The following is an 18,516-nucleotide window of genomic DNA, read 5'->3' as shown; positions in this document are numbered from 1 at the left end:
ACCTAGAGATGATCATACTAAGTGAAGTAAGTCAGAGAAAGACAAACACCATATGATATCATTTATATGTAGAATCTTAAAAATACAAAGAAACAACTAATACCAGTGAATTCATTTACAAAACAGGAACAGATTCACAAACCCAGAAAACAAACTTATGGTTACCAAAGAGGAAAGTGTAAGAGGCGTTAAATTAAGAGTTTTGGAATTAGCAGGTACAAACCACTATATATAAAATAGATATTCAATAAGGATTTACTGTATAGCACAGGGAACCGTATTCAGTATCTTGTAATAACCTATAATGGAAAAGAATTTGAAAAAGAATATGTAGTTCAAAAACAAGTCTCCAGATACAGCTGCTGCTGCTGCTGCTAAGTCACTTCAGTTGTGTCCGACTCTGTGTGACCCCATAGATGGTAGCCCACCAGGCTCCCCCGTCCCTGGGATTCTCCAGGCAAGAACACTGGAGTGGGTTGCCATTTCCTTCTCCAATGCATGAAAGTGAAAAGTGAAAGTGAAGTCGCTCAGTCATGTCCGATTCTTCAGGCCCTACTGACTCTACCAGGCTCCTCCGTCCATGGGATTTTCCAGGCAAGCGTACTGGAGTGAGTTGCCATTGCCTTCTCTGCCAGATACAGCTGAACTATCAAAAAAGGAGGAACACAAGGAGGTGGTAAGGGAAATCCTCAAGCTAATAGAGAAGTTGTGATTCAGGTCGTGAAGAAGGAAGAGGGTTTGAAAGCAGGATGGACCATGCAGCAGGAACCCATCCCAGAAAAAGGGGAATCTCTCCTTCCTCCTCCCCCCGCCACCTTCCCTTCTCTCAGCCTCTCCCCAGTCCTTGCCTCCTGGCTCCTTGCGCTCAGAGAAAGCTGTTGGAGTCTCTCCTCCAGGCCCTGGCAGTTGTTTCTATACAGAAAAGAGACAATGACAATAGAGTGTGGTCCAGCCCCACTGTGAAGGGAGGGCAGGTGGATTGCCCTTGAGCAGCAGCACAGGGCAGAAATGACTCAGACTTTGGAGCCAAGCTGACTGGGGAGACCTTCAGAAAGGCTCTTGACCTCCATGTGCCTGAAGTTATCATCTATAAATAGGGATACAAATTGCTCCTGCATGCGGTGTCATAAAGTCTGGACTAGACAGGATCTGATACTTAACAGGGCTCTGCAGACAGTAAGTACTGCATTAAAGCTCCCACAGCTACAGCTGACCTGTGGGGAGCTTCCGACCTCTGTCTATATTGTCATCTGATGAGTTCAGTGAGTGCCACTTGGTTTAATTCATTCAGCTAGTAAGCCTGCACTGCCCTGGAAGGCCAGGTGCTATGCTTGGAAACAGTGGGGATCAAAGGGACATGGTTCTGTCCTTCTGGAGCCCACAGTCACCTCTGGAGCCCCTGCAGTCTGTTGGGGAAAGCAGCCTCTGTTTCTTTCCTGGGACCCTTAGAAGAGACCATGACCCTCCCCCTTCCCTTCTCAGCCTACTTGATGTGCTGCGGAGCAGGGTGGCTCATGAGTGTCTGCAGGTACCTGCGAGTGCTGGCTGAGGGCACCTCTGATGAAGGTGCTAGAGATAATCATGGTGATTCTGACAGCGGGGTGTTCACAGCTGCCCTGGCATCCTCCGGGGCTCTGCCTGGGGCTCAGAACCACAGTACACCATGTAAGCCTGTGGGCTGGGAAAGCAGGCATTGTGCTAGGGGCTCCTGCATGGGGAGCTCATCTGCTGGCAAGGATCTGCCCTGAGATGGAGCCAATGCAGCCGGCCACAGGCCATCAGAAGCTGCTGGCGATGGTGTCTGAAGACCAGCTGTTCCAGGAGAACAGTGTGGGGAGGAGGTTGGTAGGGGAATAGGGGTAGGTACAGGCCTCTAGTCCCAACACACCTCCACCCCTTCTGAATCTCTGCAACAATATCAACTATGATTCTTTTTTTAATATTTATATATTTATTTAATACTTCAGGGAAGGCAATGGCACCCCACTCCAGTACTCTTGCCTGGAAAATCCCACGGATGGAGGAGCCCAGTCGGCTGCAGTCCATGGGGTCGCTAAGAGTCAGACACGACTGAGCGACTTCACTTTCACTTTTCACTTTCATGCATTGGAGAAGGAAATGGCAACCCACTCCAGTGTTCTTGCCTGGAGAATCCCAGGGACAGGGGAACCTGGTGGGCTGCCGTCTATGGGGTCGCACAGAGTCAGACACAACTGTAACGACTTAGCAGCAGCAGCATTTAATTTTATTTATTTAGTTGCAGCTCGTAGGATCTTTGGTTGTGGCGTGTGGGATCTAGTTCCCTGACAGGGATTGAACCTAGGCCCCTCAGCACTGGGAGCATGGAGCCTTAGCCACTGGGCCACCAGGGAAGTCCCTAAACTATGATTCTTGTAATAAGGCCCACAAACCATTATCCAGGTGCATTCAGAAATTCAGAATTTGAGGGATTTTAGGAAAGTAATATGGTTTAAAGACTGTATGGTATCTGACAACCCTGTGGGGTCTGGGGCAGCACCCCATAATCAGGCACACGAAGTAGAGGAGCATTCAAACCTAGCCAGAATCAGAAAGGCTATAAATTGCTTCCCATTCATTTAGGAAGGAGCTGACCACCAAACAAGTTGTGCAAAATTATGGTTTACTGAACCTTTTGAATTTATGATCACCAAGAAGGGCTCGTCAAAATGTGTTAGTTACAATAATAGTAAAACAGTAATAATATCCTCTCACTTTTGCTGTATGACTCAGGGAACTCAAACGAGGGCTCTGTAATAACCTAGAGGGGTGGGACGGGGTGGGAGGTGGGAGGGAGGTTCAAGAGGGAGGGGACATATGTAGGCCTGTGGCTGACTCATGTTGATGTATGGCAGAAACAGACACAATATTGTAAAGCAATTATCCTTCCATTAAAAATATTTTTTTCTAAAAAAAAGAAAAACATAATACCCTCTCATATCCACAATTGCTTTCTCGGTCTTACTCAAGTGGGAAGAAAACACCTCTAGAAAACTGCATTTATATAACAGGTAGTTTAGGTGAAAAACAGTTGAGGTGCTTGGTCAAGGCCCAGCCCCCTCCAATTCCATTCCCCCCAAGCATAGACATTCTGGAGTGGCCCCTGCAGGAGTGACTGCCCAGGAGAAGGCCTATGTGAGGAGGCACCTGGAAAGACTTGTTTTTTTTTTAATTTTTATTGGCTGTCCTGGGTCTTCGTTACTGTGTGCAGGCTTTCTCTAGTTGCTGCAAGCTGGGGCTACTCTAGGTGCGATGCTCGAACTTCTTGTTGTGATGGCTTCTCTTGTTTTGGAGTGTGGGCTCGTGGGAGCTCTGGCTCAGTAGTTGCAGCCCATAGGCTCTAGAGCCCTGGCTCAGTAGTCGTGGCGCATGGGTTTAGTTGCTCTGTGACATGTGGAATCTTCCCGGACCAGGGATTGAACCTGTGTCCTCTGCACTGACGGGCGGATTCTTATCCACTGTGCCACCAGGGAAGTCTCTGGAAGGACTTCTTAGAGTTCCTGCCCCTGAGATGGGCAAGGACCTTCCCCAGCCCAGTGGAGATGCTGCAGAGGCTGAGGGCCAGCCTAGCATTTCTGCTTAAAATAGAGAAAGAAGAAGTCTCTCCCTTCCTCCCCGAGAGTTGTGAGAGCTTAAGTTCCTTGGCTTAAGGTGTTACCAGGTGTGTGTGCATGAGATGGGTGGGGATATGGCCTCAGCCTTGATGGGGAGCCTGGTGGGGGCCTCTTGGCTCCAGGGTTAGGACCCACAGAGCAGCCAAATGAATGGGCAAACTGCATGTTGCTGTGTCCACATTAAGTCCTTTCCTTTATTCCGGATCTTGAATGAGGGAATCCAGGGAAGAGGCAGAGTTCAAGCTCCAGCCAGCAGACAGTGCCCTGGAGGCCTCAGCACTGGCCACCTGTGAAGGGAGACACCAGGGCAGGTGAGAGTATTACAGGTGTGTTTTCATTGCCTGGGGACGAGTCCCAGAGAATGAATTTCTCATTGCGTTACCCAAGAGCATTTGCACATTAAAGTTTGGGAACTCGTGACAAAAGAGAAGGGGCATCTCTGAGACACAGGGAGCTGAGAATGGCAGGTTTAGCCTCCTCCGCTCAGCACAGAGCCAGAAGACTGGGGCTTCCTTAGTGAGAACTGAGACTTCATGAACATATATACTTTGCTCACACGATTACTATATTGTGTCATTCAAACAACTCTTTGAATAAGATGCTATTGCTTCCATTACGTATTTGCACTCAGGGTGGCGTGAGCTGGGGGTGGAGCTGCTGTCTGAGTCTGCAGGCTGGCTGTCCCTGTGGCCATCTATAATATAGTAACCACAGGAGCACTCCACAGTGCTTGCACAGTCTCCACAGTGCTTGCCCTGTAACAGAAAGAACAGAGTTTATGATACAAGAACCCTAGGAACCTGATCCTCCTTTAACTCGTATCTCCTATTTTTAAAAGTCAATCCAAGGACTGTTAACCCAAGAAACACTGCCAAGCATTTGTAGATGGCTTTCAATGAACAAAACCCTTCACCACATTGCATCTCATCTTGATACTCTCAATGAAAAGGTAATGCTTGTAGAGGAGGACTTTATGTCTCTATTTTATGAGTTTGGGGATGGAGGCTCACTGAGAAGTGTGCCTTCCACAGCCAGCAGGTAGATGGCAAGGACTTGAACACCAGCTTCTTTGATAATAGGTGTGTTACCCCATCAACTCCCCTCATTCTACTCCAGACTTCATTTCCAATCCTCCTGACCCAGTTTAGGCTGGCTTTACCACTTTGGGTTCCTAGAACCTAAAGGTTTATAGTCATAAATGATTGCACTCTAAGAGTTAATGTCAGGAAATTGACTTGAAAGGGACCATCTAGCACAACAGTAATGTTTCCTGACTCCAGGGACCAGGAAATACTCGCTGAGGAATTGTGCCTTCATCGAATCAACCTCACCTCCATTATCTTAAAATTAAAAAAGAATCTTAATAGGGAAAAATTAGGTTATGAGAAATCCAGAATCCAGGTGCTTTTCCATATGTTTTTATCTGCTTACTAGCTGATGAGTTCATTTGAGGACTCAATTGTTAACCATTTTTTTTTCAGTTGAACCTCCCTGCTCCAAACTGTCAAGGAGCACAAATATTGATTTAAATACATGCTTTGAGATAGCTTCTCACTCATCAAATGGAGGCAAGCTACAGCGGAGGACAGGGTACATTCACACACTCAGTTCGTTAAGTTCAGTCGCTCAGTCGTATCCAACTCTTTGCGACCCCACGAACTGCAGCACACCAGGCCTCCCTGTCCATCACCAACACCGGGAGTTCATGCAAACTTATGTCACACACTATGACAGTCTTTTATTCATATACGATCTAAAACAGAAGTTTCATGAAACAACTCCTAACCTTATTTATAAATGCACTCTTAAAGTTTGTATTTATCTTTTCTTTGTTTTTAATGCTGGAGATGTCCCACTATGTTGATTTCATAGTTCACTAATGGGGATTAAGATCTGCAGTATCAAAGATACTGAACTCAGAAATGAGTTCTTACCCACTCTCTTGTGTCCAGTCATCACTTATATGTGAGTTGAGTTTTCAGTTTTAATCTCTCTCTTGAGCTCAGACTCCAATCCCCAACAGTCTATGGAGCTTCTCTGCTAAGAGGAACCTGAAGTGAATGTAGCCCAAGAGAACACAACGCCTCTCCCCCCTTTCCTCCCAGTTCCCCTCCCTAGAGCTCCCCATCTTCTGAGGGGGTCACTCTTGATCCAGGCGGCCACGCCAGACACTTGGTTGGTGTCCTCTTCTTTCCCTCCTCACTTCCCATACCCAATCAATCATCGAATCCTGTCCAATAGCCCTTCTAAATATCTCCTGGATTCATCTACTTCTTTCCAACAGACCATTATTATCTCTGAACTACTCCAACAGTCTCTAACTGGTCTACTTACTTTCCAACACGATGCCTTTCAATCCATGCCACCCACAATGGAGAGAAGTCCTTCTAGGATGCGAAGGCTGATCACTTCACTCTTTAGCATAAAAGCTTTCGGTAATCTCCTGGAACTTGTAGTAACATGGCTTCCTTGGCTTGGAACCCCCTTCTATCTGCTCACCAACCCCACATCTATCTCTGCCCAGCCCTACTCATTCTTCACGTCTCTACTAAGATGTCACTCACTATGGGAGCTCTGACCCGACCTAGACAGCAAATTCAGGTCAAACTGGCCTAAGCATCCTTGTGTGTGGTCCTCTAGCATCTTGCCATCACCTGTCCCAGCACTTACTGCCCTGTACTGTCTGAATAGTTCTCCATCATAGCCCAGTGTCTGCAACAGATACTTGCTGAATGAAAAAATGAATTCTGGTATGTAACCTAGTCTTTTCTTTCAATACATCATAAAACATTTTTCTACTACATAATTTTAAAGAGGGCATCTTGTATAGTATTGCATGAGTGTACAGCAATTTATTTAACTATTTGTCAAGCATTTAGGTGGTTATAAGGTTCCTCTGACTACACATATTATTACAGGGAGCACCTTCACACACAGTTCTCAACACGCAACTTTAATTATTTTCTTGGGCTAAAATTCCTAAAATTTGAATTGCGAGGCCAAAATGTATGCATGTTTTAACAGGTTTTGATTTATATTGCCAGGTTGCCCTGCAGGAAGTCTGGGCTAATTTGCACTATTATAAACAGTATAAAAGAGTGCTCATTTTCCTTCATTCTTAGCAACACTGGGTTTCATTTAAAAATAAAAATTATCCAATTTGAAAGGTAGAAAATAATAATTCCTTGTTACTTCATAAGGGATATTAGCATTAACAATTGCATAAAATATTTTCATGTATTATTCATTATATAAGGGTTTACAGATATACTTAAGATAGTAATAATAGCTGTTATTTAGAGAGTCTCTACTTGTAGGCAATGTCATATAGAGAAGATTGTTTGTGAGAACTTATTACATTCAGAAACTGCTAAAAGTTCTGTTTACATTATTTGTCACCAAATCCTCACAAAAAACGTTACAAAATATGTAGTATTACATCTATTTTACAGAAAATCTAACTGAAATAATGATAAATTATAAATGATTATAAATTTGAAAAAAATTATTGTTCAATTATTATATGCTAGTTATTAATGCTTAGTGCTTTCAAAGCCCTAATTAATTCTCACAGCAACACTATTGTATGGATGTGAATTTTTGACAAAGGTGCTAATGTACTTCAATGGAGAAAAGACAGACTTTTCAACAAAGCTGCTGGACCACCTGGAATTTCATATGCAAAGAATATTCCTTGACCCTTATCTGATACTATACATTAGATATAACTCATAATCAATCATCAGTTCAGTTCAGTTCAGTTCAGTCGCTCAGTTGTGTCTGACTCCTTGTGACCCCATGAATTGCAGCACGCCAGGCCTCCCTGTCCATCACCAACTCCTGGAGTTCACTCAGACTCACATCCATCGAGTCAGTAATGCCATCCAGCTATCTCATCTTCTGTCGTCCCCTTCTCTTCCTGCCCCCAATCCCTCCCAGCATCAGAGTCTTTTCCAATGAGTCAACTCTTCGCATGAGGTGGCCAAAGTACTGGAGTTTCAGCTTTAGCATCATTCCTTCCAAAGAACACCCAGGGCTGATCTCCTTTAGAATGGACTGGTTGGATCTCCTTGCAGTCAAAGGGAGTCTCAAGAGTCTTCTCCAACACCACAGTTCAAAAGCATCAATTCTTTGGTGCTCAGCTTTCTTCACAGTCCAACTCTCACATCCATACATGACTACTGGAAAACCATAGCCTGGACTAGACAGACCTTTGTTGGCAAAGTAATGTCTCTACTTTTCAATATGCCATCTAGGTTGGTCATAAATTTCCCTCCAAGGAGTAAGCGTCTTTTAATTTCATGGCTGCAGTCACCATCTGCAGTGATTTTGGAGGCCCCCAAAATAAAGTCTGACAGACACTGTTTCCACTGTTTTCCCATCTATTTCCCATGAAGTGATAGGACCGATGCCATGATCTTCGTTTTCTGAATGTTGAGCTTTAAGCCAACTTTTTCACTCTCCACTTTCACTTTCCTCAAGAGGCTTTTTAGTTCCTCTTCACTTTCTGCCATAAGGGTGGTGTCATCTGCATATCTGAGGTTATTGATATTTCTCCCGGCAATCTTGATTCCAGCTTGTGCTTCTTCCAGCCCAATGCTTCTCATGATGTACTCTGCATATAAGTTAAATAAGCAGCGTGACAGTATACAGCCTTGTGATGTGGTGTGATGTGATGTGATTAGTCTCACAGTCATGTCTGACTCTTTGCGACCACATGGACTGTAGCCAACCAGGCTCCTCTGTCCATGGGATTTTCCAGGCAGTAGTACCGGAGTGGATTACCATTTCCTTCTCCAGGGGGTCTTCCCCACCCAGGGATTGAACCTGGGTCTCCCACATTGTAGACAGATGCTTTACCATCTGAGCCACCAGGGAAGTCTTGACGTACTCCTTTTCCTACTTGGAACCAGTCTGTTGTCCCATGTCCAGTTCTAACTGTTGCCTCCTGACCTGCATATAGGTTTCTCAAGAGGCAGCTCAGTGGTCTGGTATTCCCATCTCTTTCAGAATTTTCCACAGTTTCTTGGGATCCACACAGTCAAAGGCTTTGGCATAGTCAATAGAACAGAAGTAGATATTTTTCTGGAACTCTCTTGCTTTTTTGATGATCCAGCAGATGTTGGCAATTTGATCTCTGGTTCCTTTGCCTTTTCTAAAACCAGCTTGAACATCTGGAAATTCACGGTTCACGTATTGCTGAAGCCTGGCTTGGAGAATTTTGAGCATTACTTTACTAGCATGTGAGATGAGTGCAGTTGTGTGGTAGTTTGAGCATTCTTTGGCATTGCCTTTCTTTGGGATTGGAATGAAAACTGACCTTAATCAATCATAGACCTAAATGTAATTGCTAAAACTATAAAAATTGAAGAAGAAAATAAGGGATAAACTAGGTCTTGGATTTGTAAGAATTTCATAGGTAAAAAACTATAAAAGAAAAAGATAAGTAAAATGGACTTGACCAAAATAAAAAATCTACACTCTTCAAAAGACATTGTTAAGAGAATGAAAAGACAAGTAGCAGTCTGGGAAAAAATTAAATTCCCAAAATCTGATAAAAGACTTATATATCTTGCATATATAAAGAATTCTTAAAACTTAATGAGCCCCCAACTCAATTTTTAAAAGAGTAAAAGATTTGAACAGTCCTTAATCAAAGAATAGAAGAGAAGCGAAAAGCAAAGGAGAAAAGGAAAGATATAAGCGTCTGAATGCAGAGTTCCAAAGAATAGCAAGAAAAGATAAGAAAGCCTTCCTCAGCAATCAATGCAAAGAAATAGAGGAAAACAACAAAATGGGAAAGACTAGAGATCTCTTCAAGAAAATTAGAGATATCAAGGGAATATTTCATGCAAAGATGGGCTTGATAAAGGACAGAAATGGTATGGAACTAACAGAAGCAGAAGATATTAAGAAGAGGTGGCAAGAATACATGGAAGAACTGTACAAAAAAGATCTTCAACACCAAGATAACCACGATGGTATGATCACTCACCTAGAGCCAGACATCCTGGAATGTGAAGTCAAGCGGGCCTTAGAAAGCATCACTATGAATAAAGCTAGTGGAGTTGAAGGAATTCCAGTTGAGCTATTTCAAACCCTGAAAGATGATGCTGTGAAAGTGCTGCACTCAATATGCCAGCAAATTTGGAAAACTCAGCAGTGGCCACAGGACTGGAAAAGGTCAATTTTCATTCCAATCCCAAAGAAAGGCAATGCCAAAGAATGCTCAAACTACCACGCAATTGCACTCATCTCACACACTAGTAAAGTAATGCTCAAAATTCTCCAAGCCAGCCTTCAGCAATACATAAACCGTGAATTTCCAGATGTTCAAGCTGGTTTTAGAAAAGGCAGCGGAACCAGAGATCAAATTGCCAACATCTGCTGGATCATCAAAAAAGCAAGAGAGTTCCAGAAAAACATCTACTTCTGCTTTATTGACTATGGCAAAGCCTTTGACTCTGTGGATCCCAAGAAACTGTGGAAAATTCTGAAAGAGATGGGAATACCAGACCACCTGACCCACCTCTTGAGAAACCTATATGCAGGTCAGGAGGCAACAGTTAGAACTGGACATGGGACAACAGACTGGTTCCAAATAGGAAAAGGAGTATGTCACCCTGCTTATTTAACTTCTATGCAGAGTACATCATGAGAAACACTGGGCTGGAAGAAGCACAAGCTGGAATCAAGATTGCTGGGAGAAATATCAATAACCTCAGATATGCAAATGACACCACCCTTATGGCAAAAAGTGAAGAGGAACTAAAAAGCCTCTTGAGGAAAGTGAAAGTGGAGAGTGAAAAAGTTGGCTTAAAGCTCAACATTCAGAAAACGAAGATCATGGCATCTGGTCCCATCACTTCATGGGAAATAGACGGGGAAACAGCAGAAAGTGTCAGACTTTATTTTTCAGGGCTCCAAAATCACTGCAGACTGTGATTGCAGCCATGAAATTGAAAGACACTCCTTGGAAGGAAATTTATAACCAACCTAGAGAGCATATTCAAAAGCAGGGACATTACTTAGCCAACAAAGGTCTGTCTAGTCAAGGCTATGGTTTTTCCAGTAGTCATGTATGATGTGAGAGTTGGACTGTGAAGACAGCTGAGAGCCGAAGAATTGATGCATGTATATGTATAACTGAATCACTTTGTGGTATACCCGAAACTAACACCACATTGTTAATAAACTATACTCCAGTATAAAGTAAAAATTTTGAAGAAGGATTAATACCAAGTACAGGTGAAGATATGGAGGTTCTTAAACTCTCACACACTGCTGGTGGGGCAAGAAAATGGTACAACCACTCTGCAAAGCAGTTTGGCAATTCTTTTAAGGAGTTATCTATCTTAATGTTTTTTAAAATTTTTTATTGGAGGACACTTGCTTTACAATGTTGATTTCTGCCATACAACAATGTCAATCAGTCATCAGTATATATATGTCTCCTCCCTGTTGAACACTCCCTCCCACTTTGCACTCCATCGCATCCCTCTAGGTTGCCACAGAGCATCAGGCTGAGCTGCCTGTGTTATATAGCAACTTCCCACTAGCTTCTATTTTATAAAGTTAAATATATATTTACTAGGTAACTGAATAATCCTGCTTCTTGGTATTTATCCAAAAGAAATGAAAACACACTTCTATGCAAAAAACTGTAGCAAACAATGATAGCAGTTTTATTAATAAGATCCGCCAAATTTTAAAAAAATCCCCAAAGTCCATTAATAAATAAATGGGAAAATAAAATGCAGTATATCACAATGAAATATATATTTCACTTTGAAATAAAAAGGACTGAAATGTGACATATGCAGAACACAGATGGAACTCAAAATAATTATGCTGAGTGAAAGAGCTGAAGTACAAAGGACTACAGAAACTACAGCTTAATTTATATGAAATTCTAGATGAGGTAAAATTATAATGACAGAAATCAAGGGAGTGGTTGCCAGGGGCTGGGGATGGGGAAAAGTGATTGCAGAGATACAGAAGACTGTTGGGTAACAGGACTGTCTCCTTTCTTGATGACTGTGGTAGTTACACAACCATACACATTTGTCATTATACTATACAATTAAAATTGGTGGATTTGATTATATGTAAATTATATACTGTAAATTTTATTGTAAAGATGATTTTGGAAAGAAAGAAGGAAGGAAGCGAAGGAGGTAGGAAGGAGAGAAGAGAAAAAGAAAAATACTGTCAGGCCAGATTAAAGCTGGTTAATGTCATACCAGTATGACAATAAATATGGCAATAAAAGCATAAACATTGGGGCTATTTTCTTTTGCCAGACAGAAGTCTACAGCTGAACATGTAAAAGAAGGAAGGAAGGAAGAAAGAAAGAAAGAGAATTCAATACCTATCATAATTCAAAAACTGGACTATCGAACTCCTGGGTTTATACCCACTTAAAGGTGCACACGTGAGCACTAACAGGCAAGTTTAGGGATGTTCACAGCAGTTCTATTTGCAATAGCTCCAAACTGAAAACAACCAAAATGTCCATCAATAGTAAAACCACTTGCAACAAATCAGACAATGGGTTTTTATACGGTAGTTGAAAAAAGCAAATGATGGTGACATGTGATACCCTGATGAATTTCATAGAGGTAATGTTGAGCTCAAGAAGTCATATGCAAAAAATACATGTGACAGAATTCTATCCATAGGGATCTCAGAAACAGGGAAAACTAATCCATGGTGATTGAAGTCAGAGTAGCAGCCTCCTTGGGGAAGACATGACTGAGGGGGGTGGTGGACAGGGGACCTCTGGGGTCAGGAAATATTGAATAGATGGATCTAGGTAGTGGCTGCACAGTGTATACTTGAGTAAAAATTTAGTAAGCTGGACACTCCAGATTTCTAAACTTATTGAATTTAAGTTATGCCTCAGTGGAGAGACAATTATTTTAAAGACATACCAGAAGATCAAACCAGTTAATCCTAAAAGAAATCAACCCTGAATATTCATTTCAAGGACTGTGCTGAAGCTGAAGCTCCAATACTTTGGCCACCTGAGGCAAAGAGCCGACTTATTGGAAAAGACTCTGATGCTGAGAAAGACTGAGGGTAGGAGGAGAAGGGGGTAACAAAGGATAAGATGGTTGGGTGACATCACCGACTCAATGGACGTGAGTCTGAGCAAACTCCAGAAGATAGAGAAAGACAGGGAAGGCTGGCGTGCTGCAGCCCATGGGGTTGCAAAGAATTGGACTCGACTTAACGACTAAGCAATAACAATGACAAAAATACTCAGTGCCTATTCATTTCAGTTCCTGATTTCAGACTTGGCAGATGTACAGACCAGCTAGGTTGGGTTTTTATCTGTTCTTTATGAAAACAAGGAACTTGGTAGTATGAAGCATGGGCATTCTGAGCCTCCCTGTGAGTGAAGATTTGTCTGAGAACTGTGTTGATGGTTTGGAAAACTACTATATAGGCAATCCCATGTGTTCACATAGACTATGTTAATTATAACTTTCTTATCTGTTCATCAGGTCAGATTTCTCAACCACTCTCTCTGGGGCACCTGGAGCCTTGCGAAGACCTAATTGCCATCTCCCTGTCTAAGAACCTATTAAAAAGTGCTTTAAGCAAACCGTGAGCTTCAGGAGGAGTGGCAGCTGTTCATTTTACAACTCTCAGAGAGTCAGGGCCCCTTTCTGCTTCTATCAGGCAACTCTGGGTTCCCAGGTGGGTGAGCGAGCTTACTATGGTCAGGAGCCCTCTTTGCTGTTTTTCTATTGAAGAGAATTTTTATTGAAGGTGGGTGAGCTCCCCTTCACCTGGGCAGAGGGGAAACTCAGAGCTCACAGGCTAACCTCAGCCTCACTGTGCAGCCCCAGGGGCTGATCCCTTAACATCTTGAAACCTCATCCCAACGGAGAAGGCAATGGCACTCCACTCCAGTACTCTTGCCTGGAAAATCCCATGGATGGAGGAGCCTGGTGGGCTGCAGTCCATGGGGTCGCGAAGAGTCTGACACGACTGAGCGACTTCCCTTTCACTTTTCACTTTCATGCATTGGAGAAGGAAATGGCGACCCACTCCAGTGTTCTTGCCTGGAGAATCCCAGGGACGGTGGAGCCTGGTGGGCTGCCGTCTATGGGGTCGCACAGAGTCGGACACAACTGAAGCAACTGAGCAAAGATGTTAGGAGGCATATTGTATGTTCAGAGATAGGAAGATGCAACATTTTGAACATGTCAGTTCTCCCCACACCAGTCAATGGATTCAATGCAACCTCAGTAAGTTCCCCTAAACTAATATCGTTCGTTTTTGTTTTTCATCAAACTGGGGTTGCAAAGAGTCAGACACGACTGAGCACGCGCACACACACACACAAACACACGGATAACTTGACAAGATAATTTTAAAGAATATATGACTGCCCAAAGGACTAAAAATAGCCAAGACATTCCTGAAAAAGACTAGGTTGGGGGTAATTTGATATCGGGAATTTTCCTGAAGTTATATGACAAATGAAACAAACTAGACACCAGCACCAGATGTACTATGTGGACACGATGTGACATGGTGACCTTGCAGACAACAGGGGGGGAAGTGCTGGACTGGGGCCACTAGCTATCCAAACGGAAAAAAATAAAATTGAATTCTCTCCTCCTCCATATGTTCTGGACTTTGTGTAAATTCCAGAGGTACTGAGGACTTACAGGTGAAAGGCAAGAGGGTTTCTTCAACAAGAGAGAAGAGAAAGTACTAACTATAAAAAGGAAAGATTAATAAACCTGACTACACTAAAATTAAGAACTCTGTTCATCAAAAGATGTTGATGAAAAGTGAAAAGACGAACCATATCTTGGGAGGAGATATTTGGAACATTAATAACAAATAAAAGACTAGTATCTGAAGTGTATGTTAGTCGCTCATCCATGTCTGACTCTTTGGAACCCCATGGACTGTAGCCCACCAGGCTCCTCTGTCCATGGGATTTTCCAGGCAAGAAAATGGGAGTGGGAAGTCATTCCCTTCTCCAAGCGACCTTCCCAACCCAGGGATCAAACCTGGGTCTCTAGCATTGCAGGCAGATTCTTTACCATCTAAGCCACCAGCAAAGCCCAAAATATATAAAGAGCTCCTGCTAATGCATAAAAGAAAGACAACACAGCAGAGACTAAGCAAAAACCACGAATAGGCATTTCTCAGAAGAGGGGGAAATTATACGCCCATTATAATCAGGGAAACGCAGCACAAGAACACAGCAACACACCATTTTAGAAAAAAATGCTAAGTTTTGGGCAAGACATGAATCAAAAGGAACTTCTGTGTTAATACATTACTTTCCTTTTTTTTTTTTTTAACTTCATGCAGTCTTTTGGGAAAACCATTTGATGGTTTCCAAAATTGAGGGTTTGGATATTTGTGGCCCAGTAATTCCACTTCTAAATACACATGCTAGAGCAGGGTCAGCAAACCATGACTCACAGGCCACTATTTGTTTATTTGTTTTTGCTAAATAAAATTTTATTGGAAATCAGCCATCTCATCTGTATGGCCTGTGCCTGCTTTTACCCTAAGACAGCCGAGCTGAGTGGCTGTAATAGGGACCATAAGGCCCAAAACCTAAAATATTTACTAACTAGCCTTTTATGAAGTTTGCCAACCCTTACCTAGAGACATTTTTACAGCCTCATCTTGCTTTTGTCTACCACATTTTTTCCTGCACTGGGTCTTTGCTGCTGCACATGAGCTTTCTCTAGCGCTGCATGAGCTTCTCATAGCAACAGCTTCTCTTGTTGGGGTGCATGGGCTCTAGGGCACAGGCTCAATAGTTGTGGCACACAGGCTTAGTTGCTCTGAGGCATGTGGGATCTTCCTGGACCAGGGATCGAACCGGTATCTCTTGAATGCAAGGCAGATTCTTAACTGCTGGGCCACCAGGGAAGCTCCAACATTTTTTATGGACTTTATTTTTCAAAACAGTTTAAAATTTACAGGGAAGTTGAGAAAATAGCACAGAGAGCTCTCACATGCTCCTGCACTTCGTTTCCCCTATTATTAGCGTCTTACATTAGTGTGCAGCTACACGTTCATACATTGATGTGAACCGAAAGTGAAAGTCGCTCAGTCGTGTCCGACTCTTTCAGTGGACTATACAGTCCATGGAACTCTCCAGGCCAGAATAGTGGAGTGGGTAGCCTTTCCCTTCTCCAGGGGATCTTCCCAACCAGGGATCGAACCCAGGTCTCCCGCATGGCAGGAGGATTCTTTACCAGTTGAGCCACAAGGGGAGCCCCAAAACGAACTAAGGTGTTTACTGTATTCACAGTTCCTTAGCTTTTATTCACTGTCTTTTTCTCTTCCAGGGCCCCTCTCAGGATGCCTCATTACATTAACTGTCATGTCTCCTTAGGCTCCTCTTGGCTGTGATAGTTTCTCAGACTTTCCTCCCTTTTTTTAAGCTTTTTATTTTGTATTGGAGTGTAGCCAATTAACAATGTTGTGACACTTTCAGATGGACACCAAAGGGACTCGGTCATACATACATATGTATCCATTTTTCCCCAAACTCCCCTCCCATCCAGGCTGCCACATAACATTGAGCAGAGTTCCCTGGGCTATACAGTAGGTCCTTGTTGGTTACCAATTTCAAATATAGCAGTGTGTACCTGTCCATTCCAAACTCCCTAACTATCCCTTCTTCCCAGCTCTTGCAACCATAAATTTATTCTCCAAGTCTGTGAGTCTGTCAGACTCTCCTTGGTTTTGATCACTGTGACAGTTCTGAGGAATGCTGCTCAAATATTTTTGAGGATGTCCCTGGGAATTTATTTGATGTATTTCTTATGACTCGATAGGGATTATGGACTTTGGAGAGGAAGATCAAAGAGGTAAAGTATCGTTTTACCAAGGGTACCAACTAACAAGAATTATTTCAGCTTATAATGACCTTGATCACCTGCCTAAGGAAGTGTTTGCCAGGTTTTGTCTGTCAGGGATTCTTCCCCTCACCTTCTGCCTTTGTGTACTGGACTCTCTGAAAAGCAATCACTATGGGCTTCCCAGATGGCTCAGAATCTGCCAGATGTAGGAGATGCGGGTTTGATTCCTGGGTTGGGAAGATCCCATGGAGAAGGAAATGGCAACCCATTGCAGTGTTCTTGCCTGGAAAATACCAGGGACAGAGGAGCCTGGAGGGCTGCAGTCCATGAGGTCGCAAACAGTGGGATATGACTTAGCAACTAAAAACAGCAGCACAGGCGACACTTATGGGGTGCAGATTATTCCTTGGAGGTGAAATGTATGATTTGGAAACTTTCTTCAAGGAAAATCTACCTCTTTTCTCCCATTCATTTATATATTCAGTCATTGATATCAGTATGGGCCCATGAATACATATTTATTTTAAACTTTGGGTCAAATGTTACAATACTACTTTATTTTGTAGCTTGGTGTTCCAGTTTTAACACTGGGAATCCTTTCAGTTGGCTCCTGTATGCCTCTATCAATGGAGGTTTTTAAAGTTTTGAGTACTTTCTTACATTCTAGCAACACAAAATCCTCCAGGTTCACCGTGTGTATTTCCTTTTCTGGTTCTACAATTGGCCATTTCTCCAAGGACTCTTGGTTCCTTATTGGAAAATGGTATTAGAAACCAAGATCTGGGTGCTAAGATGCTTATTGTTATTGGGGTGTCATTGCTTCTAGGCCCTCTTAGCCTATAGGACAGGAACTATGTATGTATATATTAACCTGTGTATGTGTATATATCTATATATATCTATATATATAATATGTATATACATGCATATACAAATACTTCTATAAGTAACCATCTGTATAAGCTACACATGGGTTTATACTAATGTCTCCCACTCTAATCCATTACCACATGGATCATTCCAGCTTCCTCTCCTTGACTATTTGTAAATTCCCACTCCAACTATAAGAAATTGGTTTCCCATCATCTGTCATCCATTTACTTGATTGTCCAATTCCTGTGTACATGTTTAATAATATCAGAACAAGTATTGCATGCCCCCATGGGAAACAATTTTATTAACCAGAGCATAGTGCTTATGTGTACTTTTCCATGCCTCTAGTCTTACTTATTTCCAAAGTTGCTTAGATCAGCATCTTTTCCACCCCTTTCAAATGCAAATGTCTCATTCATTTGCAATACAGTTAGATTCTCTTGGGACAGTCTGCATTCCTCTATAGGGTCCCCTGATCTCCTAGATGATTTTTTAACTTTGTGTATATTAAAATTCTGTTTGCTATTTGTGTGCCCGACTCAATCACGTCCAACTCTTTGTGGCCCTATGGACTGTAGCCCACCAGGCTTCTCTGTCCATGGGATTCTCCAAGCAAGAATACAGAACTGGGTTGCCATGCCCTTCTCCAGAGGATTTTCCCAACCCAGGGATTGAACTCAGGTCTCCCTCATTGTGGGAAGATTCTTTACCCTTTTGTATTCATACCTAATTTGTGGGATGCTTGTGAGCATTAAATGAGATAGCACATGTAAAGACTTGGTCTTCACTGATGACACAATTGTGTTTGTATTCATGGTCAGTTACCTCTGCTCTGTGTTAAGTCACCTCCCTGAACTTCACATTAAGCCCTTTCTTATAGGTGACCACCTGTGAGGGGTCGAGTCCATTCCACCAAAGAGGATTTGGGGAGCCAGAGCTGAGGTTAGAGGTCATCCGCTATATGACGTTTTTTGCATATATGAGGGAAAAGGGGCACAGAGAAGTAGAAAGACTTCCCTAATACCACTCAACTTTTTGCAAGGTTTCCAGGCTAGAATATCTGTTTTCTAGAGAGAGGTTTCTAGAGTTGTTCTCTTGAGTAAAGAGAACCTCGCAGTGGGTTAGTGAGGTCGACCCAATACTGCAGAGGTAGCAGA

This window comes from Ovis aries, chromosome 2 (genome assembly GCF_016772045.2).
Source record: "Ovis aries strain OAR_USU_Benz2616 breed Rambouillet chromosome 2, ARS-UI_Ramb_v3.0, whole genome shotgun sequence".
Lineage (NCBI taxonomy): Eukaryota > Metazoa > Chordata > Mammalia > Artiodactyla > Bovidae > Ovis > Ovis aries.
Note: the sequence above shows the minus strand (reverse complement) of the source record.